Below are 24766 nucleotides of genomic sequence, written 5' to 3'. Positions count from 1 at the left end.
AAAGCCCTACCTAGACTGGGACTAGCTTCCTACTGCACTGAGCACAATACAAAACACAAAGATATTCATATTTACACGTGGGCCAGGGGGGCTGTTTCTGGAGTTCTTTTGAATTTTATTCCAGTAGCTTTCAGCAGACAGTCCAGGTGCTACTTTTAAGTGTCCTGTCAGAAATGTCTAAAAGTAAGCCCCAAACTGGTAGGTTAGAGTCTTTTTAGAGGACTTGCATGTCTTTGGGCGGAAAATTAAAAATAATTTTTAAAAAAAAGAGAGAGAGGAACAAAAATCATAAAACCTTGGGGAGAAAAACCACAATTGTTTTGCTGCAGTAAGTAATACCATGACTAATAGTAACGGTAATAATAATGTCATAATTGACCTGTAGCTGCCTGCCAAGACTCTAAAGAAGAGTCATAGTAACTTGACCATTTATACCAGCATTCAGATTCTTGGAAAAACATGTTTTTTCATGGCTGCATTTAGCCGGTGATGCTAATACCAAGGTAAAGCATTGCCAGCATGTTGATGGTTGAGAACGTTTCAGGAAATTATGAGAGGAACTAAATATTATTCCTACCCTTACTGATTATTATTATTTTCCATTAGACACTTATCATCATGTCATGGTTTTCTTGGTTTGGTTTCGGTTTTATTTTTTTTCATCCATTTTCACTCTACACTGCAGGTCTGATCACCTAATCATGTACCTGTATGCTGTATGGTGAGTGGGACAGATAGAAAACAAATAAGCTAACCCAGAACCGATGGCATCCTCACAGTACAGAGTCAGAGCTCATCTACCCTGTCACACGGCAGAGATCTGTGACTTGACCATGAGTCCCACGGACACACAAATGCAGCTTTGAATCAGTTCAGAGGTCCTGGATCAAGGAGCAACAGAAGCAGCATGTATCCTGTGGTTCAGGACCTGGGTACAATCAAAACAGCTTGCTTGACTGCCTGAACCAGCAGTGTTCAACATATCTTAGTTCCTCCCATCACAACCCAGATTTAGCTTTCCAGGTGTCTCCACATGGCCCTCAGCCTTTTCCTAATAGGACAATAACGAATAAGTGAGTTTGGCTAAAGGCTGAAGACTCTTCTGGCACCAACGCAGCCTGGCGTATAGTCATCAGCATGTGCCACCATCACCGCTGATTCTACTTGAAGAGATTGGGAGGGTAGGAGGCACGTCACCAGCGTACACCCCCCCAGGCACTCACAGCCAGACACTGCCTACGCGGTGATACAATTTGCAGGCGTAAGGCAGTGGATCTCAGAGGTGCAATCCAGCTTCAGTGGCTGTGAAGGCTAAGCCACTTTGCCATGGGTCATTTGTCCAAATGATGCCAGCAAATAAATCCTAAACTTTACAGGTCAAGAAACTTGCTTTTTTTTTTTCTGTGTTTGTTCGGTGGAGTTCTAGTCCAGGAGCTTCTAAGGGGTTTCTATTTTAATACTACTACTAGTAAAAATAATAATAATCATCATAATAATGACAACAACAGCAACAGTTTATAGTCAGAGGAACAGCAAAAGCAGAGGCAGAGGTGTTTGCATGTTCTTTCGGACTTCATTTTCTGAGTGAGAGAAGATAGGACTAGCAAAGTCCACAAGGTGACACCAAATCATTAGGGTCAACCAAAGTAAAGGGACTCAAAAAATTCAGGTGTGATGGTAGCTTCTCCATAAATCTCCTGGCTAGGATGTCACCCTCAGGCTGAATAGAAGCTTGCAATGAATTCATACCCTTAGAAATAGTTGCCCTTCACTGGGTACTGCTGAATCTTTCCTGTCAGAGAAGATTTATCTATGGGAAATAATTAAAAAACAATTCAGAACTTTCTTCCTCTTGGAATGGATTATAGTACATTAATTAGTGGAGGGTGGGGGGTTGATCTGGTTTTGGTTTTTTTTTCCCCCAAGGACAAGAGACATTTATGCTTGCCACAAGGTCTTCTTTCACCTCACACCTCTTCTTGCTACTTTAAATGATATACATTGTCCACAATACTGTAACAGTGCTAAGCATAGCATCATTTTCAGAAACAAAATGTCTCCCTCCCTCTTATTCTCTTGCACATATGGCATCTCAAAAGACAACGACAGACTATAAATTCACACCAAGGTTATGGAGACTTTAAACAGAGAGGAAGGAAAAGTTGGCTATTTTTTGATGGCCCTCTCTGTGAACTGTGAAGAAAATAATGAGTGCCATCATCAGACCCAGTCAGAAAAACAGTGGTATTAGAAAAGCGTTTTCTAGTATGAAAGGTTGTTCACAGCAAAGGACAGTCTAGCGCTTTCGTGTTTGTGGTGTATTGCAGCCTTCCTTTGGCCGAAGTTTGTTTAAACCAACAGATACTCCAGCTCTGTTTTGCTTGAGATCTCCAAGAAATAACACTTTGAGTCTTTTGGAACCAGCCATAGTCTTATGTGTCAAGTCCAATATTGGACTTGGTTCTCTGTTTCTAGCTGCTCACCGACACCTGCAGAGCTGGCTCCGGTCTGTAGCGGAGATCTCTCCGTTATGTGCAATGCCACTACACAGCTGTCTGGAAGGAGCCATCAGATCCCTCTGACCGCAGGGCATCCTCTGGGTGCCTCAAAGCCCACGTTCCCAGCTTCTGGCCATCCACCCCTCTGTTCCCCTCTGTTGCAGTGCCTGCAAATGAGAGAGAGCAGCTGTAGTTATTGCAGGGCATTAAAAATATCAATATAAATGATGCATAGCAGAAAGTTAGCTCCAGACACTACGAATGTGTAAAGGTGCTAATGTTCTTGTACTCATGTATTCTTTATAGCAATCTGGTAAGAGAGAAAAGTTTCAAAGCAGCACCAGTGCCCTCTTTAAACATCCTCTCCACTGCAAAACTCAGACGGCGTTTGCAGAGCACACTGCAACACTGGGCAGGGATTCCCCAAGCTGGCCGGGAGCGGGAAGGACAGCACCAGTTCGGCGGTGTTGGACTGGTGGAGCTGAGGCAGGGACCTGAGCGGGGATCTCCGCTGGCATGCAGCTCCCGGTACGGGGGAATTGCTAGGCAGTGAGAATCACCACCCTGCCCAACACTTCCCAAAGAGCCAGGCTTTCTTCTTCTGACGAAGGTCTTCTTTGCACGGCAAGCGTAGGCAGGGAACGGAGCTGAGGAGATTCATTTCTGCTAGGCCTGTGTTTTGCAGTCCTTTTTTTAATTGGGGTAAATAGGCTCAGAATGACAAGCGCAGAGTGATGGCTTCGATGTGCTATTTGTCTGGTGAGGAATTTGTGAAATATGTGTTTTTCTGTAGAGAGTGCATGGATGTAAAGAAGGGCCAGAGTCAGCACAACCTCAGAGCGATGGAGAATAAAGCATTCTAGTTTTGTGGCCATTGATCTGATGACACTGTGGGTAATGGATGGACAAGGTTAGTCTCAGAATGTCTGATTTTTCTCAGATCATTGCTGGAGTCAGACTTAAGGTTGCTTCACCATGCAATTCTGTATTTACCGTTATTAGAGATTCTCATATCTTCACACTCACTTTGAATTTCCTACGCTTCTAGTGACTGATGGGTTTGGAAGTTGTTTTTTTTAGAGAAGCATATCATTCTGGAAAGATATTTTTATGTGATCATTTTTGTTTACCTGAATTCTATTAATATTCCCTTGCAGCCTTAGATCCATGTTTTTATCTGGAATTTCATTTTGCACTTCATGTGTTTCAGGTTTTCTGTTAGTTGTTTGGGAAGTAAATGCTACTGTTGGGATAAATCCTTCCTTTTTTTTTTTTTTTCCTTTTTTTTTTCTTAATCAAAGTGCACTCATTTTGAGAGAAGGTTAAATTCAGGGAAGAAGGGATCCCTGAATAGTTAAACAAACCTAAGTAGCACAAGCTTTTCCAGACCTGTTTGGGGCTATACTGCAAGAACAGCTATTCTTGGGGAAATGCCTCCGTAGGCAGGGAATGGTATATTTTTGTTATGAGGTGTTGCACACTGTGCCTCCATTAAAGGAGCCTTTGAAGAAAGAGCTGTGGCAGGAGAAAGCAGGGAAGTGGCAACCAAATTGATGCTCGCAAAAAGAAACGAAACACTTCAAAGCACTTATGTATTTCCATAGCACCACCTGCCACTGAGGGCACGAGCCCTGGACCGTTAAGTCCACCTGTAGCTTTGAAGTCCCTTTGGATGCCTTACTGCTGTGTAACTCCCAGATAACCATATTATTAAAACACTCCCACTTCCAGTTGCAACCTGCCAGAAGATGGTGTCCTATCCTATCAGACACAGGTCTCAGCACAGTGATCCAGGCATTCGTGACTGATTATTGCAGCTAATATCTAGTGAAGAAGCCAGGCATCCTGGAAAAGCTCCAGTTGACAAAACACAGTCTCTGGTCTCCCTAGCAACACCGATTACTGTGAGAACATCACCCTGCTGCTCCCTCGTTTGTACCGGCCACCAGCGAAGACAGAGTCACCTTCAAGGTCTCTGCCCCAATACTCCGTGCCTGCCATGGGTTTTGTCTGAGTTACCGAAGAAATTCACCTTTCTGCATAACCCCACGTTTACTACGCTGTGCAGGAACAAGCAGACTGTTGACTCCGAGGATGAGGTCTGTGTACGCTGGAGACAGGATTTCGCTGGGCTTCAAATGCATTGAATCACTCCCAGGAATAGTGAGAACCACCGCAGTAGTTCCTGCCCTCTCCAGGGAGAACTCAGGTCCCCAACATAGCCCTCCAGCAATGAGTTTTTGCTCCCACCCATGGGGTGCAAAACACAACAGACAACACGTCCACACACCCGCTCATTAGCATGCACAGAAGTCTAAACAAACAAATCACCCTATAAACTAATCAGGCTCTTTCCCCTACAGGGCAGAGGAGGGAAAAAGACAGAAAGCTTGTTATTTTTGTTTCTATTTTCCAATACTTGGATCGCTCTCAGGCAGTGTGCCTCTGGAAGTGCCTAAACAAACAAGAAAGCTGTTGTGGTCAGAAGCATTATGTGGTCTCTGGGCTGTAAGTCACCCAGGGGATTCCTATGAGCACGGGGAGAGATTCCCGTGCGACCCTCGGCCGTGCAAGTGAAGCTACCTTTTCACGGCACTGCCTGGGGTTGTGAAACCATACCCCCAAATCAGCTCTTTGCTAAGCTGCCTTGAATCTGTTAGCAGGTCCTGAGGAATGACCCACAAATCTTCTTTCGAATTTTTAATTAATTCCTTTCTGCTGAGTTCACTCCCCTTTTTTGCTGTGTTTCCATGAACAATCTCACAAATCAGTTTACTGGCAGGGGTGTTTGTAGACATGGCAAATTTTAAGTCAGTGTTGCATACTATTTGCAGAAAGTGCATTTTGGATGTGTTATTACAGGTCTCTTCACTGTCTCCATTAAAAAACATTCCCACTAGAAGAATGAAACTCAAAACGCAGGCTCCTGTTTGTACCCCAAACCACCTACTAGCTGAAAGGAGAAAACCAATAGCAAGCAAAACTCTTCCACATCCTTTTTTAAGCATAGTTTTGGTTGCAAGAGCAGCTGTGCTGGTTCAGACCACAGGTTCATCTGCTGCACTATACTATCTCCTGCAACAATCACAAGAAGAAATTCAAGGAAATGTGTGAACGGAGCAACTACTTTCCCAAAGACAAGCATGCCGCAGTATAAACCCATAGGGACTTTGTTGTTGCTACTGATATCCCAGGGAGGTGTTCAAATACTCAGGTAAGTGGGTTACTATGACTGATTGAACAGGTTGATTCATTAGTTGATCTCATCTAGGTCAAGGAATATACACATGCTTTTAACATACTATGATTTTCATGGAGAATATCAAATACTCTGTGTGATTCTCACAATAAGATATTTTCAACCCACATGGCAAAATATTTTTGCCTGAAAACTCTGAGTGAACATAAAAACGATTACAAATTATTGGATGATGTGGCTTGAGCATGAACAAACTGTGACCTCAGCAGCAGTTTACATCTGATGGAGCAGGGCAGGTTCAAATGGAAATTGTGTGCTTTTTATAAAAGAGCAAAAGTGATTAGCCACAGCAAGAAACTCCTACCTGAAGGAGAGGATTAGCCATGTTTGAACGTCTTGACATCAACAACAGACCTCATTCAAAGAGTTACTTGTTAGCTAAATGCATATTATGTTTTAGTCAAAGGCAAATTACTGGGCTCAGTTTAGGGTAACTGGGTGAAAATTAATGGTCTGTGGTACTTGGAAGGTCAAAACAGATGATCTAGTAGTCCCTTTAGCCTTCAACTCTGTGAGTCCATGAACGTACGATGGACGCACAGTTCATTACAAAGAGTGGTGCACAGCCTCAGCTGGTATAAATAGATATTTGCACCGATTTACACTTGATAAGCATCTGGTCAGGCTTGCTCAGCTGCACGTTCTGGCATGCGATGTAGTCAAGTTTAAAACTAACAAATGACTGTAGCGCATCAGAGCTCGTGGACCAGATGGTGATGGGGGATTGCAGGAACCTCACCCGTGCACATGGCTCTGACAGGAGAAGTCTTGGTCTCATCCACAAGCTGTTTCACTTGCAAACTGAGGAGAGCAGACTCCTGGGGAGGTATGTTGCAAACTCCGGTGTCTAAGGTGGGCTCCCCTGGGTTGCGTGGGAAAGAGTGCCGCTTTGTCGACGGTTTCTCGCAAAGCTGCCTCCTCACCAGCATGCCCGCACCATTCCCTGACCCGGTGTCATCTCTGGACATCTCACCTTATGTTGCATTTACTAGTATTTTTTGTCCTAGGGTTTATAAAATTGAGAGCAATTGGGTTTCTTACATGTTGCCATCACGTTAGGGTAGTGACAGTGAACATTTCCTTTCCTATTGTCTGAAAGCTAATCTCAAAGGGAAAATTCAGGTTACTCTCAATTTCTGCCTGTTTCCACTTGTCTCCCCATGTATCATGCTACTAGTGTTTTCCTGTTTCTGAAATACTTTTTAAGTATGTGTAGGTTATCATGCTCACAGTAGTTGCTGTTTAACCAATCTCTCCAGACTTTATCCTTTTAATCTTTCTTTCTAAATCAATTCCTCCACTCCCTTGATCATTTCAGTTGCTCTCCTTTGAACAGCTCCTGTTTGTCAATAACTCTTCCTAATGACTCACGTGGAACAGCAAATATGTGAAACTTCAAGGCGTGAAAAACACAGGAGCAGCGCAAGTTCTGAGTCCTGGAGCCTGGGGATTCGTGATCATAATAGAAGAGCAACCTCCAGGGAATCGGTGAGCACTGCCCACAGCATCTGTTCCCCCTGCCTGCTTCACCCAGAGCCGATGGGACAGCCGGTGCAAGAAAGCCTGGCAGCGTAGCGATGAGTGTGCTCAAGCATCCAAGGTCTGGAGGCCCACGTTCCGGCCTCGTTAGAAGATGTGCAAGAGATCTCTGCAGGTACAACAAGGTGGTCTGGTTTGAGAGTGGCCTCAGGGCTTGCGGGAAGGAACGCTGTAGTCGTGCCAATTTACACGTGCGTAGGAGGGTGGTGAACAGCCAGATGATATGAGGTCATTTACTACAGCCATAACGTGCTTCCGTATGATGCATATACATTCTCCCCACAGGTGGGAAGTAATACTGAGAAGTAACACCATGGATAAAGCGAAAGATATAGTCATTTAGTGAGGCATTTTCTAAAATATGGAAATCCAGCCCAAATTATAGTAATATAAGAGATTGTAAAGTGCAGCAGGGGAGATATAAAATGGAGATTAAGGAGGGTATAAGGAGCTTTGCTGAACAAATCATACCGTGGCAAATCCATGCCTAAACTCTGTGGGCCCCTGACTTCCCCCTGGGAGCAAAACGGTGCAGTTCTGCTGAGTAAGAAGACAAGAGCTGGTTACAAAGGAGAGCTTAGGGTAGGGAGCCGTCCCTCACACAGCACAGGAGCCATCCCGCGGAGGCAGCCTTCATAACAATGCGCAGGACATAAGCATGGTGAGCCATCAGCTGGCTCACCCCAGGGAGGCATTCGGGGTACATAAAAAGTTTCCTCAGCTATTCAAGTAAAACAGCCTCCTCAGACTGACAGTGCTGCAGCTCCATAAGCATGGGGACGTGAGGAGATTCCTCTCACAAAGCTCCTCGGTCTCCTCTGCGACTCCGGCTTCTGCTTAGGGTGACGGTTTCTGCCGGTGAAGGACATGAAAAGACACAGTAGGGCTAGTAACTCTGCAGTTAGAAAGCCATGTGTAGCCCAAAAGGAGGCCAAATGTTGACTAGTTTCCAAAAATATCAACTCTTTTTTTTTTTTTTGACTGCATCACATTTTAGCGTTGTGGAAGAAGCTTATTAGAAATAACTTGCATAGAAACAAAATGAGCAAGGATAAGAACCAGGAGCCAATCTCCCCGCCGGGACCGCATTGCCTTGCAGCAGCTGGTGTGCAGCAGCTCGTCCGTCTGCGCTGGGGCAACATGCGGCTTCCAGTCCAAAGCAGGTCAGGCACGAGAGCCGTGTGGGAGGGTAGCCTTCTGAGGTAGGGGACACAGCACCTGGGACGTGCCAGGTGAGTAACAGACTCTGGGGACCGGTGGGGAAGGACGGAGGGGTCCTGGTATGGTGAGGTGCAGGCAGGCTCCGAATGCTCAGCTACCCTTGGAAGTTCTCCTCCTTGCTGGGCCTGATCCAGGGACTGCTGTAACTTGTAGTGTCTTCCAGGCTTTAATTCGGTCCCTGCGCAGAGCGGAGAGCTGTACGTGTCATTCATTGCATAAGCCAACCTTTGGGCCTAACGCTACAGAACAGTATGCTAAGCTGCTGCTGGGCATGTGTGCAGCAGCTGTGAGGGTCAGCAGAAAGACCTTTGTGTCTGTAACACCAAATGGACATTTTGCAGGCCTGATTTTCCTCTCTCGTGACAGCCACAGCTTGGCCACGTGTTTTTCTGCCCTGGGGACCGGGTGAATCGCTTGCACTTTGGAACTGAAAACTCCTTGTTACACACATGCAGGAGAGATGCATATGTGCAGGGAGAAGCAAAACATCCCCCCCCCTCCCATGCAAAAAGGTACTTTGGGGATGTCGACTTCTTCTCTTGCACTGGTGGAAATCAGTTCTCCCTCTGCATGTGTGTTATTTTGTGTGCCCAGCGCTAACAGAGCTCTGCCCATCAGTTCTCTCAAACAAGGTGGTTGAAAGTTGCTGCCTGGCAAAGACAGGCAAGTGCATAATGGCCATCAATATTGCCTTTAAGACCTCCTGGCTAACCAAAAGGCTGAAGCAGGAGGGCTGAAGTGCCAACAGCACAGACTGTTTTGGTAGCTGAAAAGGTAGAAGAGCCAACACCGGCTCACCAAACCCAAGCGCTCGCTGCCTTAGGCAACTCGCCACTTCATCCATGGTTAGAGTGGGACCAGGCACATGGAAAACAATTAAATTCTTCTCTGGGCTTTTTCACCCGGTGAGGTAAGGAGAAGAGTGAGAGGAGAGAGCAACTCTTGGATGTTTGTGAAAGTCCTGGGCTGAGAAGGGTCAGAGGCATGAGAAGATGGGACAGCGGATAAAGACACGGACTTCCAAGTGGATGATAAGCATCTGCGAATGGCCAAGGAATGGGAGTTCAGAGTAGTTGGGCTATTAACGAAAGCAGGCAGTGGCTCATTCAAACAGCTTTTTGTACAAACACCTGTGGGACTGCGGGGCTGGGAGGGGGGCAATTATTGTAACCGTATTTTACAAAGAAGCTAAAGATGATCCAGTTGTAAAACGGAGCACCTTACCTTGGAACAAGGAGAAAACACGGAAAAAAAAATCATTAAAGACAGAGTTAGAAAGCTTCTAGACCAGTCTAACGTGATAGAGATAAACCCGCCTGCCAGTTTCTGTAAGTGTGACTTGTGCTTCTCTAGCCTATTAGGATTCTGGGGAAGAGTTAATGAAATACTGGACTGAGGAGAAGGGGGGTGGGGGAGGATATAATTTATTTAAACTTTTCAAAAGCCTTTTGATAAAGTCTTTCACAAGAGGCTATTAAAGAAATTTGTTACCCTTAGGGTGGGAGGCAAAGTCCTGACATGGATTAAAACCTAGATAAGAGGTAAGAAACAAAGGAAAGAAATAAGCGTCCAATTCTCTGCATGAAAGGAGGTTAATAGCAAGATGCTCCAGGGATCAGCATCAGGACCAGGGATGTTCAATATGTTTATTAACGATCTAAGAGAAAGAGGAGAACAACAGAGATACAAAATTTTGCTGATGGCACAGTTTACTTCTTGCAGGCAATTTATTGGCTGCATTTGACTCTCTTCTTGTGTTCATGGCTTGTCTATGAATAGATCACCAGTTTCACTAATAGGCCTATAAATATAATTGGAAGTACAGCTCAGTCTGGTGAACAGTACTGAGACGGATTGCAGGAGGAGACCTACAGGCGCTGGAACGTCAGCCTGGGATGGATGCAGAGCCACAAAGCAAGAGAGTTTCTGCATTCAGCCCTCCATCAGCTCTGTAAGTGCTGCTTCCTTTAACTCTGCTGCTTCTCATGCCACTGTCTGCTAGTGCGCAAGAACGACTGTGGTATAAGCAGTGTTAGGATACCCACCCATACCATCATCCCAGTATTTCATACTTACACTCCTGTATGGCTTAAATCTGCTACGGATTCATGTGAGGCCGCGGGCCCTTTGCCAGCACCCCGCAGCCGTTACCTACGTGCACGTTTCTTGGGGCAAGCGAGCACTCATGCATGCACCTTTATCTGTATTACTTCTGCGTTCCAGCTCCTGATTTGGCAGATCCTTCCCCGTGCAGCCAAGCTTTTTGCTGCAAGCTTCAGGAATTAAGCCCGTGCTTCACCGCATCACTGTACTGCTGCCAGAGATGCTCCCGTGCGGCTGTGTCCTGCACCCTGCCCCATCCAGAGCCGCCCGCTGCGCTGCCTCCGTGCGCTGGCCTTCCCACGGCTCCTGTTCACTATTCATCACGCTGACTGAAACGCTCAGCTCCTAGCAAGGTAGTTATTGTAGGCAAGTTAAAAGTCCTCCTTCACAGTCACTGCTGCCACATAAGTTTGTTCAACTCACTGTATTAAAGTCATTAGTGCCAGGCAGCCCTGGAGAAATGCTTTATGTCGTCATTTTCCTCTACAGTACAGCAACTATTTTTTTACACAGTTGAGGTTGCTACCTCAGAGTACCTCAGCACATGCTGGAGGCTGCCTGTATTTACATGCTTTGCCAGACAAGAAACATCGCAGAGACGTGATTAGAGGAAACTACATATTCAAGTACTTTCTTAAATTGAGGCTTTATCGAATTGGTCTCCATTTGATAATTGCCCACTTCCAGACCAGGGCTACCAACAGAAACCTTTTTTTCTCCCGCTCCCGTGGTCATCAAATTTCAGTTTATGTCAGTCTCCTGTAAAGAGGATATAAACTTTCTCGGCTGACCAGACCAGGTGGCAGAAGTTCCCATGCTGCTAGTTTGTCCCAGCACTGCGTCAACACGACAGATGACAAACAGCCAGATCAGCACAGCGGCTGTGAGTGGGATGGAGGAGGAGGAGGAGTGCTAGTCGCTCTGTACGATTCCTTGGCACGCAAGGTGTTACCGCTGAGGAAGAAATTTCCAGATGATACCTGATTCGGCAGATCCTCTGTTGCGACACTGATTTCTCAGAGGTTTATGCGCGCCCTTTCTCCCACCTCCTGCCAGCTACTGAGGAATGAACGGAGGAACAGGGGTACTCCGGGTGTAAGCGCCTTCAAGGACCAGTAGCAGTGGGGTCGATGCAGTTGTCCTCATGCTAATGAAGTCTGGTGTTCGAAGGCAGCGATTTCTCCCGCGATCTGCTCGCATTGTCGCTTGACACCTCTCACCAGCTGGTGAGTAGGAAAAAAGAGTGTTCTGGTGTCAGTGGAAAATAAGTGGCTGCAGCGCGTAGTCAAGTTGCTGGAGGTTTCATAATGCCGCCTTTAGTCTTTTTTATATATATGCAACCACGTACGAGCAGAATGGCCTCCATCTCAAAGCTACTCCGTTCTGTCAGAAACAAGCTGGAGCAGCCAGGCGGTCGCTTGACTAATGACACAAAGGGAAGGTGCTAAGAAGGCAAATGCAATACGAACTCAAGCTCAGCGTGCTGCAAACAAATTGAGCTGCTGTGCTAAAGTTGTGAAGAAAAGAGATTTTCCTATTACTTATACAGCAGTCCTAGACATCAGGGGAACAAGCAAGCTGGAAATGGAAATTCCCGTTGATGAGAAGAAATTTGATATTATTGTCATTGCCGGAACCTGCAGGCATTAGTCACATTACTTGGAATTTTTAACAGTGTAGTTACAAATATTTAAGGAAAACAGTGTGAGTAAAGGCGTAAGGGTGATGCTCTGCACTAAAGATGCCACTGTGTTTTTTCAGTTACTCAATTCTTCAGGGCAGAGACTGATCCTTACGTTTACTAGTAAAACCTTTCAGAGGGTGACTATTGGGGTCTTTCAGACATCACTAAATTAGTGATTTAATAATGATTCTGCTCATCTCTGTAGCATATGGAAATACAAAATGCAGTTATTATGGAAGGATTCCAATTTGAAAAGATGCTAGAGATTTTATGGAGTCAACAGGAAACAACACCGATGCTTCCGAAGTGTAGAGATGATCATTTTCTACTGTGAAAACATTATACTCAGGTTGAGGTTAAAGTCTCCTGTTGTTCTCGTTAGGAAGGACAAAGAATGAAATGCTGGTCTGGAAGCTGTTGGTTGCCTCTGGAGGGTAGGTCTCAAGTCAATGAGGGGTGCAGGCTGAGATAGACAGACGTGGAAACCAGTATAAAGTAAAAAAAAATTCAGACTTACGGAATGTATTCAAGAGCACATTGCACTGATAGGCACAGGCTTATATGGAAGCAGCCTGGGAGCCATAAATAAAGAGAGAGAAACATTGAGGACAATTATAAATAACTTAGAAGAATGATAAGCTCCTGGACTGCAAATTGGCATGAGAAACTATTCAATGATCCATGCTTAACAGCATGATTAGTGTATGACTGGTTAATAACAGTGCAGAGAAATGTCACTGGGAAAAAGCAGACATAGGCACCTGCATAAGCTTTTGGACAATATTAACACTATAAACAGGTACAAAAATGGGAGAAGAAAAGATTGCTTTTGCATTCGTGAATGTCCCTGCACCTGCACACGCATACACACACCCACAAAAGGGCTCGCACATGCCTGTCCAACTGATCACCTGGCTGATACGAGTTAATAAAAGGTTATACTCACTGGATGCTCATTCAAACCTGTTGTAGCAGGAACTGTCAATCCCTAGAAGCAGCTACAGGAACCAGTGATCATGATTTGATTACACTGAATATGAGCACAGGGAGTATGGTGCCAAGCAATAATATATATAGATATATATACTTAGCCCTCTGAAAAGGCTAACTTCCCAAATGTCAAAAGTAAAATTTATGAGGAGACAGCATACAACATGTATGTATATATTTGTATAAATACTCATTTATGTTTGAATGAGAATTGGGAGCTCCTTCAGCAAAGTTTATCAGACACCACCATGGCACAGTCACATGAGAAGATGACTAGGGAGAAAAACCCAGTAAGACTGGGCAGTAAGAGAGGTAGCGTGAAAGCTCCCAGAAGCGCAGACCGAGCAGGAAGGAGGCAGGAAGGACCTGCACGGAACCTGACCTAATGCAAAGGGCTTTCTAGAGCAGTTGATTACGCTGCGGGACTGAATGCTGCGTGTACTTTTTTACCGGTTTTCGATGGATCTGTGCTTTTCCTTCTCCACTTGCCCCAAGAGAGAACACGTGTACATAAAAGTCATTTTGTCGGAGCTGGGGCATTCCTCGTTTATGTTGTTAGATAGCCCTGAAAAGGAAAAGCAAATAAGCAAGCAGGTCCACAGTGAGGGAATCTGAGGGCGTATGCAACTGCCCAGCCAGCTTCCCACTGACAAGCGTAGGTATGGGGGGAAATCAGACAGCGGCTCTGAACTTAGTGACAAAAGCTCCAGCCTGTGCCTACCACAGCAATCCCGTGGAAGCCCCTCAGGAGGAACAGAGGGATTATCATGCCAGGACTGTCCAAAGCCTTGCCACAGAGGAGCACAGCAAGCTGCAGGAGCTGGAGTGGGGCTCCAGTAAACAGCAGCCTTCTCCCCACCGGTCCCCATGGTGTGTCCTTGGCCAGGGAATACCGTCGGGACGGAGGGAGTCCGGAGCACTTGCAGGCGGAAGGACTCCTGCTCTCTGGCAGGGGTGTGAGGTGAGGATGGTGAGGAGGGGAAGGGGGTGATCAGGGGAGTCCTTTCTGGTTTGGTGAGGGAGTGGGGGAAGTTTCTGCCCCCTCCCTTTGCCGAGCCGGTGCGGCTGGGCGGCAGCGCCAGCCTGATGCTGGGTGTCACGCTAACAGGTCCTTCTGGCTGTGACATTTCTGAAGTGTCTTTTCAGACCCTGGCATCGCGGCTGACTCGCGCCCAGGCAGCGAGCAGGGCCAGAGCCGCTGTCAGGATCACTCCCACATTCAATTACTCACAGCAGCCTGTGCACACGCGTTGTCACTTGACCTCGTCCCCCGTCCCTTCCCAGAGGCAGAGGTGCTTCCAGCAGCGGAGAGCTGCTGTCCGTCAGAGCCGCAGGTGCCTCTGTCCTGTCCTCTCCCCTCCCTGCAAAACACCAGCCGAGGTAGCCAGGCTCCACAGGGAGGTGAAAGAGGGGATTAAAACCACTGGTTCCACATCCATTGGCTCCCACAGCCTTCATAGGAAGCGCACGGGGAACTCTGGTTGATGCCAGACCGTGAGACTACGAGAAGCAGGAGGGAAGGAGAGAGAATAAATGGGTGCTGAACTGGGACCCGGAGTACTAGCCTAGAGCTTTGCACTCGGCAGATCCTCATCACAGAAGACAACTTTGTGGTGCCGTTACCAGTCAGCACTTCTCCCTCACTCCCTTTCCCTTTCATCTAGGTTGCTGCAGTTGCATTTAATGACACAACAGATGTATTCATTTGCATCTTTATACAGATCTCTAAGCTCTACAAATGGGTGGGTGGGCGTGACCCCATTTCCCCAAATTATTCAGCACCTTTCAGTTATGCATTTCTCTCTTTTCTAATGTCTTTTTGAAGCACATGGAAGCAGCAGTGGAGAATTACTCTGCCGTTTTCTCTTGAGCATCTGGGACCCGATCGCTCCCCTGCCTGTGTGAATCTCCCTTAGAAGTCAAGAGGAGCCACGGAGATGTCTGTGCATGGGCAGACTGCCTCCCCCACCTCGTACACACACTTCCCGGAGAGGGGCAAAAGGCACAGATTTACCTGACACACCCCCATGCTACACAAAAGATGGCTATGGGGAAGAAATAAGGGAAAAACAAGTGACACCCTGTCTATTTATCGAGGGTGATGACAGTTCTGTTGCTGCCATCAAGAGATCTGTAGTCGCATTTATGGGATGTGGGTGAGTTAAAATATTTCCCTTCACTGTCTGAAGGCGGTGTTTATGCGGAGCTGCTTGAAGCACACTCCATGCCGATGACTCAGGGAGACGCTACCACCGGCGTGGAAGATCTGTCAGCACGGCCGGGTGCCGGTGTGTGTTCGTCAGAGCTTCCTCTGCACCGGTGCCCGGGTCCTTGGCCCTCAGTCGGAGGGTACCCGGCTAGAGCAAGAGTTTTTAAATGGGTGGGGAAAAGATACGCACCCACTGCCAGTTCCCATGGGAAAACACACCGTGCTGCAATTCCCCCGAGTCTGGAGCACAGCTTTTCCATCTCTGCCTGGCCACCTGCACAGTCTGAGGACAGGAGACAAGGAGAGGAGAAGAAAGGAGGGGAGAGGAAGGGCTGTGTCCCACTGAACTGTCATATATACTTAGGTAACACATCAGGGCGGCAGTCCCAGACGTTGCATGGTAAAGTCAGACACGTAGAAAAGAAAAGCTCCTGTCCTGACTCTCCTTCTACCAGCTCCTCACTCAAGGCAGGTGGCTCTGGGGCCACGTGTTGGTGAGAAGCTGTTGGTGTGACACCCTGGGAGGGCAACGAATGAGGACACCAGTGCCGTTGGCAGAGATCATCACTGGTTTAATTTATGGGCTGCGTTTTGTGTATGAAGCTATGGCCACAGATAGAATGTAATCCTGCCACTGCGTGTGTGCTGAGCACTGCTGTCAGTCAATGGTGCTTTGCATCAGTACATTTTCATATAAATATGTATGTTCTCTTGCTAATGGTATTATTATTTATTATTTGTGTTACGGTCATGCCTCAAGGCTTCACGAGGAACCAGGTCCCTGTTGTGCCTGGTGTCACACACAGTAAGAGGCAGACCCTGTTCTGTATGGCTTCCGAACTAAACACACCGTAACAGGCACAGTCTGGGGTGCCTAAGAAAAAAAAAGCATTTTGAAGTTGAAGTGCTGGATCCAGCAAGCCAGCAGAAGATCTGGGAACAGACCTGGGCTCGTGGTGACTTCCTACCCAACACTATTCCCATTAAACTTCTCCAGTACCGAAAACTTGGCAACCTTGACTCCTTTTGGAAAAGAAAACGGATGAGATTTAACAAGGTGGACATTCCCTCTCATCCCTCTCTCTGATTACCCCCACGTGCAGGAAGGCCAAGATACACACAGATAGAGGAAAAAAGGTGCCTGGGGTGGGCGCATGTCCATCAGAAGTCTGCCTTCCATCGGAAGATGCCTCTCACTGGCATCCCTGTGCAGAAACCAGCGGTGACCCCTCTGATGCCCAAGGCACGGCACCCCTTGCTCCGACGCACGGCCGCTCTCAGGAGCGTACCCGAAGCCTCGCACCGTATAATGGGAGATTTCTTCTCCTCCCAAAGCCCTGCCCGCGGGGATCACCTGAGCACAGGAGGTCCTTCTCTGACCCCTGCAAAAGGGCACTTTTAGTCTTGGGCATCACTCTCAGGGTTTTGGTAGGGGCGAAAGGGACACAGGGTGCCCGGTGTGGGAGAGGTCAGGGGCTACCCTGTGCTGGTCCCAGTCAGTCCTGTTTGTCTTTGTAATGGGTGGCACCAACCCACCGCACCCCAACGCACCACGGGGGCAGGGGGCTCTGGAGGGGACACATGGGGAGAAGAAGAGAGAAGAAGCAAGAGGAGACACAGAAGGAAATGTGAGGATGCATAAAAGGAGACGCGAGAAGGGACACAGCAGCAGATACAGGAGGAGGCATGTGGATGGGGACAGGGCTGGGAACGGCTCTTGAAGGGAGGGAGTCCATGCTGGGGGGAACCTTGGGAGGGGACTGTGCCTGGGGGGGACCCACGCTGGAGCAGGGACACCCCTGAAGGGACTGCAGACCGTGAATGACCCAGGCTGGAGCAGGGTATTAGCGAGAAGGAAAGAGCAGGGGAAGAAAAGAGCAAAAAAGCAGGAGTGACAGCAAAAAAGTGACCTGTACTGCCCACCTCCTCACCCAAGGGACTGGCAGGGACTGAGTGTAAAACGCAGTGAAAATGGAAGGAGGGGGGCTGGTGAGAGAGAGCTGGTGGACTGAAGCTGAGCCTGGGGAATGGGGAAGAAAGGGGCTTCCCTCGGTGTTTAATGATCTAAGTCGTCTTTGTTTTCCAACAACCAAATCAGTAAATAAATGTTTATGTTAATTGGAAATAAATCAAAATAAGTGAAATTCCCTGAACTAAGACTGTTTTGCCTGCAACAGACACATATGAAAAAACTGGAGGTTTTTATCCGATAAGGCTATAAGGAAAAGCTTCAGAAGGCAATTCAGGGTTGTCGACAAAGCCCGCAAACCAGAAGTAGAGTGCAAAAAGCCCCCAGTATTTCTCTTGTTACAAATATGTACATGGCCACTGAATGTGCAAGAACAAACACCAGCAGATGACAACGGAGGTCGTGTACAGCTGCTGGCATTGGAGTCCAAGACACTACGTCTAAGTCATGGCTGCTGAACAGATCTGGTGTGACCAAAGGAACATTGAGTATCTTAAGACAGCCAGGTTTCCCGTCTTCATGAACGAGCCAAAAAGAAGCAAAATACTACTACACGCTCTTATGTTCTCATCCCCTTTGCAGAACCGCATTGCTAACAAATGAGGATAGCCAGCGACCAGGCATGCTGGTAGATGAAATACTGGCAGATGCAAAAGCAGTAGGTCCCATCCATTGCACACTGGTTCCCCTGTGCATACACAGACGGATCTGCACACATCAGCTGCATCTGTAGCAATTCTGTATCATCACAGCCACAGCAGCCCTTTGTACAGAAATCCAGTAGATTACTGCTCAAAGCATAGGGCAGCCATCTGTCCAGATCAATACAGCTGGGACGTCTGATGCAATTCAGCAAAGCCAGAGCACCTCCTCTGTCTCTCAGACAGCAAAATTCCCTTTTATTTTGACTGAGATTAGTTCCCTTCTTCCGCATGTGCTGAGAGCAGCTATGTTTGTCTATCCTAATTGCCTTGCAGTCAGTCTAACTTGAGCCTAAAAATGGCCTGCTGAGGTGTACCTCAAATAAAATCACAGAAATATACCTGTATACTCCAGTACCAGCACCTGGGAAGAGAGAGATCTCAAGGTCCCACAGTGAAATAGCTAGTGAAATTTAATAACACCAATGGCAGTCAGATTTATTGTAACTTTTATGAAATCAATAGTACTGGACTCTCCAAAATGACTTGAAGAGCAAGACCCCATACAAATGTAATTAAGCACAGATGGCAGCGTGCTTTCTATGCTCGTGAACACCACTGCAAAGCTGTGTTCACTTTAACGTGAACAGCAGTTGCCTTGAACTTGCTGTTGCTGATGCGAAAATACCATTGTCACTAATCAAGGCTGCTTGTAAAGTAACAGGCACTCATCCGTATTTTAATGGGGCTGGTGTTTGAATTTCAGTGCTCTGCAGGAAACAGGTAGGAGATGAGATGGAGTTTGTGAGATAAAGTTACACCTACAACGTCCAGACCTCATTCAACTGACTTCTACTTCATGTTTTCCCCAAAGCGATGTCAAAAGATTTCTTCGCAGTGCAGGACCACGACCTCTTCCCCACCCCAAAGCAATGGGCCCATCTACGGGCTTGGGAGGGTTTGTGGCACAGGTGAGTGAGTGCTGGGCTGAGCACTTAAATGTAGGTGGTTGAGAAGCGGATGGAGGGAAAAGGGTGATCACACGCTTCAATTTTTTCAGTCTTCCTTAACTGAATATTTTGTTTTCCTGTTGGATAAAAGGCACATGGAGGTAGAGGGGTGGATGTCACAAAGCTGTCATCAGGCTGTTTTCCACACTTATTTTCTGAAATTTGAAATGACACTGAATGTTGAAAATTTGAAAAAAAAAAAAAATTCTTCACAGAGCTATCTGTACACCTCTGTCATAATCTTAAAAGGAGAAATATATTTTTAACAGCCTCAGGGGAAAAAACATGTTAGGAAAGTTCAGAAAAGCTTGAGTGCTGTTACAACCCAAAACTACTTCTAATCATTAAAAGCATTGCCTTTTTAACCTTCTCAGCTGACTCTAACACTCTCCCTGGCTTTGACTAACATCTCGCTCCACCAACACAGCAGTCTGTCTCTACAAACAGACTCTGGGATGTAACCTCATGGGCAACGTGCGCGCTGCTAAAGCTGGAATTTGTCACTGTTGTGCAGAACCAGCCTCGAAAAGCTCTATTCAAGCACAGTTATCTAATGCAGTGGTTTTCAACTTATTCAGCCCTGCTAATGGCTTATGGGCTATGTCGAAGGGGGACACAAAAGGTAAAGAAAAGTCACTCCAGTATCTCCAAAACTAAGTTGATGATAAAGGGATCTGTACCGCTCCTAGGGAATTTTTAGAGGTCCACAAACGGGATTAAAAACCAGGGTGAGGTGCTTCAGTCTGCACTGAAGCATCTGTATTAGTCTGCCCTTCTGAGACGCCAAATGCTAGCTGCTGGCTACTTCAGTATAACCAAGGGGGACCTTCCTAAAGGCCTAAATGTCAGCTGGTAGGAACAGCTTACCAAATTAGTCAGGAGTTGTGGAAAATTTAAAGTTGAAGATTATAACTTCTTTTTGCTTTTCAGTTTTGATCTTTATTCCATTTTATTTTTTGTGTTTGTGTCCTCTCTTTTCTTTGGATCCCTCTCATGTATTGTTGAATCTGTTTTCATTGTCAAACTTATAATTTCCTACTAGTAGAAAACCTACTGGAATTGTTTCTTGGTGAGAAAGTATGGTTTTGCTTTAATTGTTTTCACAAAAACGGGTAAATCTAAATTGTAGAAAATTATGAACGTAAACACCAGCAAATCAAACCAATTTTGCATAGTTGAGCTCCTATCAACCTCCCCACAATATAAGCCCACGCAAAAACCAAATGTTCTTACTTTTAAGGTGTTTGGGTTTTGTTTTTCCTGTTTGTTGTCATACTTTCTTTTCCACTCATTGGACCGTTCCTAGTTTTTTTCCTGTTTAAAAGCCTGGCCTTTTTACAGCGATGGTTGTGGGGACATAATAAACAAACATGTAATTATATTCCAATTTCATCCGTCATCCTATAAGACTGTACTATTCCATTAGCAGGTTAGTTGGATGCTCAGCTTCCTGCAAGTGGGCCTGGATCTCCCACTTCAGTGTAGTGTGTGTGACTGATCCATTTCACACTCCGAATGTCTTGTCTGTTCGGATGATGAGCTTATAGGGGAAGGGAACATCTGTTCTTCACATTTGTGTGGTGCTGAATACACTGAAGATCTCTTCTTAGCTGGCCACTACCAGTGGCTATAATCTTCATCATTAATAATAGAAAATAATAACTTGGCTTAAGCATCAGGGATTCCTTCGCCTATTGGGATTTTTTCTCCCCCTCAAACTATTGAAGGAAATTTTGCTTTACGAAGATTATTTTATTTTAAAAACGTATACATATTATATGACCGCCAAAGTTTCAAGAAGTGCCTAAATTGAGGGGGACGAGAATTAAAAATGCTTCTTAAAAAAAAGACATTCAGCCTAAGTGACTCTTTTTTCCAGTTCCTCCTCCTAGTATTCATAGGCTTCTCTGACAGTTTAACTGTATGTGGGTTTATGTATCTGCCATTAGGTGGGCAAATTTGAGAATACTGCCCTGAAGTAGTGGGGATTAGGAGTCTGCACAATAGGGAAGTTAGGGCCTAAAATGCCTTTTATGTGGAACTGCAATCAAAACATAAACGCACTAATCTTCCTCCTTTTCCTCCCCCTCTGAGAGCTCAGCAGAGCCAGGAGTACTTGTCTTTAAAGCTCCTTTCCAGCAAGGCTGTAACAGAACTCAGGTCCCCGAAGATGAAGGATTTTTCTCTTAGATCTTCCAAGCAACGTTCTACGTTAATGGTGCTGTCTTCACTCTTTCTTCATCATATACCTGTTTAAAAGGTACAAACGTCTTCCAATATGCCAGCCTGACAGGGCTCAGATGGGGGAAGATCAATATTTTATGGCCTTGGTAAGTGATTGCCTTTACGGCTTCAGCTGCTTTTAGGATTTGCTCCCTCTCATGTATATCAGACAGAGCAGCAATAACAGTGTTGCCTTAACTGGCTGCTTTTGTGTTTAAAGCAATGATTTCTTGGGCTCAAGCATTTCCATGCTTTCTTACCGAGATCCCTTGCTAGATTTTATCACACAATCCCAGTTATCCCAGTTCACAGGGCCATGAAATAGCCCAAGAAGTACCATGACACACATTTCGCTTATGAATATGCGCTCATTCGCACTGACTCTGTGACAATCCCATTACGGTCTCTGCAGTACCGCTGTCAAAGCTAAAGCTCCTCCAATAGCTTGTTTGCCGTCCCCATCCAGAGGGGCCGGTTGCCATCAGGATGCACGTCCCAGCTTTGGGGGGGGGTCTCTGCTGACCTCCTGCAGCACCTCAGCCTGGGACACCCGAGGGGTCAGCTTTGCTCTGCGAGTGGGGAGAAGGCAGGGGAAAGCAGGCGGTAATAGCCAGATCTGAACCACCCGAGCATCCTCAGAGGACCACGTCGCACCCCGCGGCGTTCGCGGCGAGGGTTTCTACTGCTGCTTCGCTTCTGGTCTGTCGCTGCTTATTAATACATTCTCTGGCCCCGGTGCTCCCGTGACTCCAAAGGCAAGCTCGCTTCAGTCACTGCTCTGCGTTGTGTTTAAGTATGTGCTTAGTATGCTTTCATCCCGTTGAAGCCAAAGGGCACTAAGCACTGGCTTAAATACCTTTTGGAACATGAACAGGGACCCAGGGCCCTGGCAACCCCAAGCAAAAAGCAAACGCAAAGGAAGACTTTCTCTGTCAGTAAACAAAACAAAGCAAGCTGATTTTTAAACCTTTTGGCGTGTCTGGGTGTCTTTACCGCCACTGATGAAGAATAAACAATGCAATTATTAATTATTGATGATCGCTAATAAGAATGATGATTATCATCACCATCATCCAGCCTTGCCATTCCTGCCACCTCTCTAATCAGCGTGATCTCGCTGCTATTATACATAATTGCGATCTTCCAAGTCAGGGTAGGCGAGGAAGCAACCTTGCAGTGTAAATACTAAATACTTAGCATAACAAGAGTGAGAGCTCCCCAGCTTGGAGCAGAGCTAAGCGAAGTCACGGGCTTCCATTCTTTTTAATTTACCATCTGTTCTGTATGACACAGCCTGTGTCTCTTTAGGGTTTAGTACCCATTTATTATCCAAAAGCCACCTCTGCCTGCTATTAAAATCACGTTGGAGTGATTTAGAGAGGGAATCCGTCCATTTGCCCAAGTGGAAAGATGTGTCATCAGCATAAACGTAAATGCTGCAGCCTTCCTGGACTCCAGGACTGGGAACTGCCTCACCAGCACACGTGCCTTCTGTCAGCTCCAGCCCCTTCCCTCCTCCTGGCAGTGCCAGTTACCATGGACTTTCGTCATTACGCACATCCCCTTCTCTCCTCCTCCCTTGTGTTACACATGCACACACGCACACTTTTTCATCGTGCGTTTTTCCCCTTTGTCTTTCTCATGCAGTGGACCTGACCGAGTCCCATCCCACTGCTGCCCCATCTCTTCTTTCCTTTTATCCCCAGCCTTCCTGGTCGTTGCCCTCTCTCTGTTGCAGGCTAAGCCAGCACACTTGTTATTCTTCCCCCTCCATTCCCTTTAATCATTCACTCTTCTATATACCTGGCTGCGTGAGCATGCTCCTTACCTCTTCATTTTCCAACATACGCCTTGTTCCCACGTCCTCTCACTTGGCCTTACCCCCTCTCCTCTTTTCCAGCTCTCACGGTCTTCACCATTATTTAATAAAACACAGCACAGATGAAGATAAGTGCCATCACTGCCACAGTCCCCTGGGACAACTCAGAAATCTCCCACAGGTACCCAGACAAGCATCTCACCCTAATAGCGAATGACTGTTAAACTAAGCAAGAGATTTTCAACTCTCTCTGCAAATTGAAGCCAACAACACCCCCTCAACCTCCATAGCTGCCTTCCACGCCTTTAGCCACTTCCAATTAACTGAGCAGCCCAGGGCTCTCCTCAGGGATCCAGGACAAACGAGATCCAGGCCGAAAACAAGCCTGGGAAGGCAAAACAATTAAATGCAAGGTGGCTTGGCTCCAGGACCCCGGGGCAGGGCTTCTGGGGGATGGGGTCCCCGGGGGAACCCAGAGCCGGGAGCTCGGTCCCTACAGAGCCATCAGGTGGGATACAGGTGGCAAAGCTCCCTGCGCAGCGGAGAGAGGGCACGGTGGTACTAGTAGCACCGCACGCGTCTGTCCGTCCGTGCAAATACCAACGGGAGACCCTTCTGCGCACTAAATATTTAGGATCTCGGTTAGTTTGCTGAGACGACAGCCATTTTGTTCTCAGGCTCACTACGGGAGAGGCATGCCTGCTCTGCTTTGGCATGGAGGGTGGAAGATGAATAGAGTCATTGTCCCAACTTAAAACATTTTAATGAAAACCCTGGCATCACTGATGTGTGTCCTTGCTTGCTGTTATTTTTCCTTACCTAATTTACCTGATAGACTACAGTAGGGGGAGAGAGGAAAGGAGAAAGAAGACAAGGGAAAAATGGGTATGTTCTCACCAGAAATTCTGAATTGATTCAAAATTAATTCCTCCCCCCTATTTTGAATCAATACTTCAAAATCAAAAACTCAATTTTTGTTTTAGCCTCAAATGTCTTTTTTTCCCCCACCAAACAGGCTACAATATATGTTCGGATTTTTTTTTTTTTTTTAAAAGGAACAATACCCTGAAAATGAAATGACATGTTAAGACTCCTTAGTATTTCATTTAGAAATGGTGATTTGAAATGACAGTTACAATTCAGTACTTTCCTAGGGGGTTGAGCACCTGATTTCTAGAGGGTTGAGGGAAAAAGGGGCTGCTGAAGTACCAGGGTTTCTCAAGAAGTGGGTCCTTTGGCTCTGCCACTCTTTTTGCTTGTAGCTAGATGGCCGTTTGTCCCCATGGTGGGGCAAAAGGCCAGGAGACATCCTAGACAGAGCTTCACACTGCCTGCCCTCAGAGAAGAACAGAACTGCAGAAGCTGAGAGCAAGAAACAGTGCCACGAGATGAGTAAGGGCTCAGTCTGATTTCGGTATAAGCCTGGAGCTATTGAAAGAAGAGTGCGGTGGGAAAAGCATATCCCCCTGACCTGTCCTACCTTGTCCCATGCTGTCCCCTGCCAATTCTGTCAGGTTTATCCAGACACATCTATCTCTGAGAGCAGAGCGGGATGCCAGGGTGTGGAGGGGTTTTTTTGTCCCTGCAGAGCGCCTGGGCTG

At 46.5% G+C, this 24766-nt stretch overlaps 1 long non-coding RNA gene across 3 annotated transcripts; it reads right to left on the bottom strand.

Annotated features, from left to right (window-relative positions):
- Nucleotides 1-397: 397 nt before the first annotated feature.
- Nucleotides 398-24711, bottom strand: LOC115343960. Of its 3 annotated transcripts, XR_003924345.1 has the most exons (6): nt 24637-24711; nt 23175-23368; nt 14526-15786; nt 13737-13859; nt 10713-12767; nt 398-2665 (listed from the first exon to the last, which is right to left on the bottom strand). It is a non-coding gene; the product is annotated as an uncharacterized LOC115343960 (long non-coding RNA). The 3 variants fall into 3 exon arrangements; XR_003924346.1 differs by lacking the exon at nt 398-2665 and having other exon boundaries at nt 10150-12767; nt 14526-14794; XR_003924347.1 differs by lacking the exon at nt 398-2665 and having other exon boundaries at nt 10150-12767; nt 14526-14655.
- Between the last annotated feature and the right edge of the window lie 55 nt (nt 24712-24766).

This window comes from Aquila chrysaetos, chromosome 7, assembly GCF_900496995.4.
Source record: "Aquila chrysaetos chrysaetos chromosome 7, bAquChr1.4, whole genome shotgun sequence".
In the NCBI taxonomy this organism is placed as follows: Eukaryota; Metazoa; Chordata; class Aves; order Accipitriformes; family Accipitridae; genus Aquila; species Aquila chrysaetos.
The sequence above is the reverse complement of the archived record's forward strand: the minus strand, read 5'-3'. Positions and strand labels throughout refer to the sequence as shown.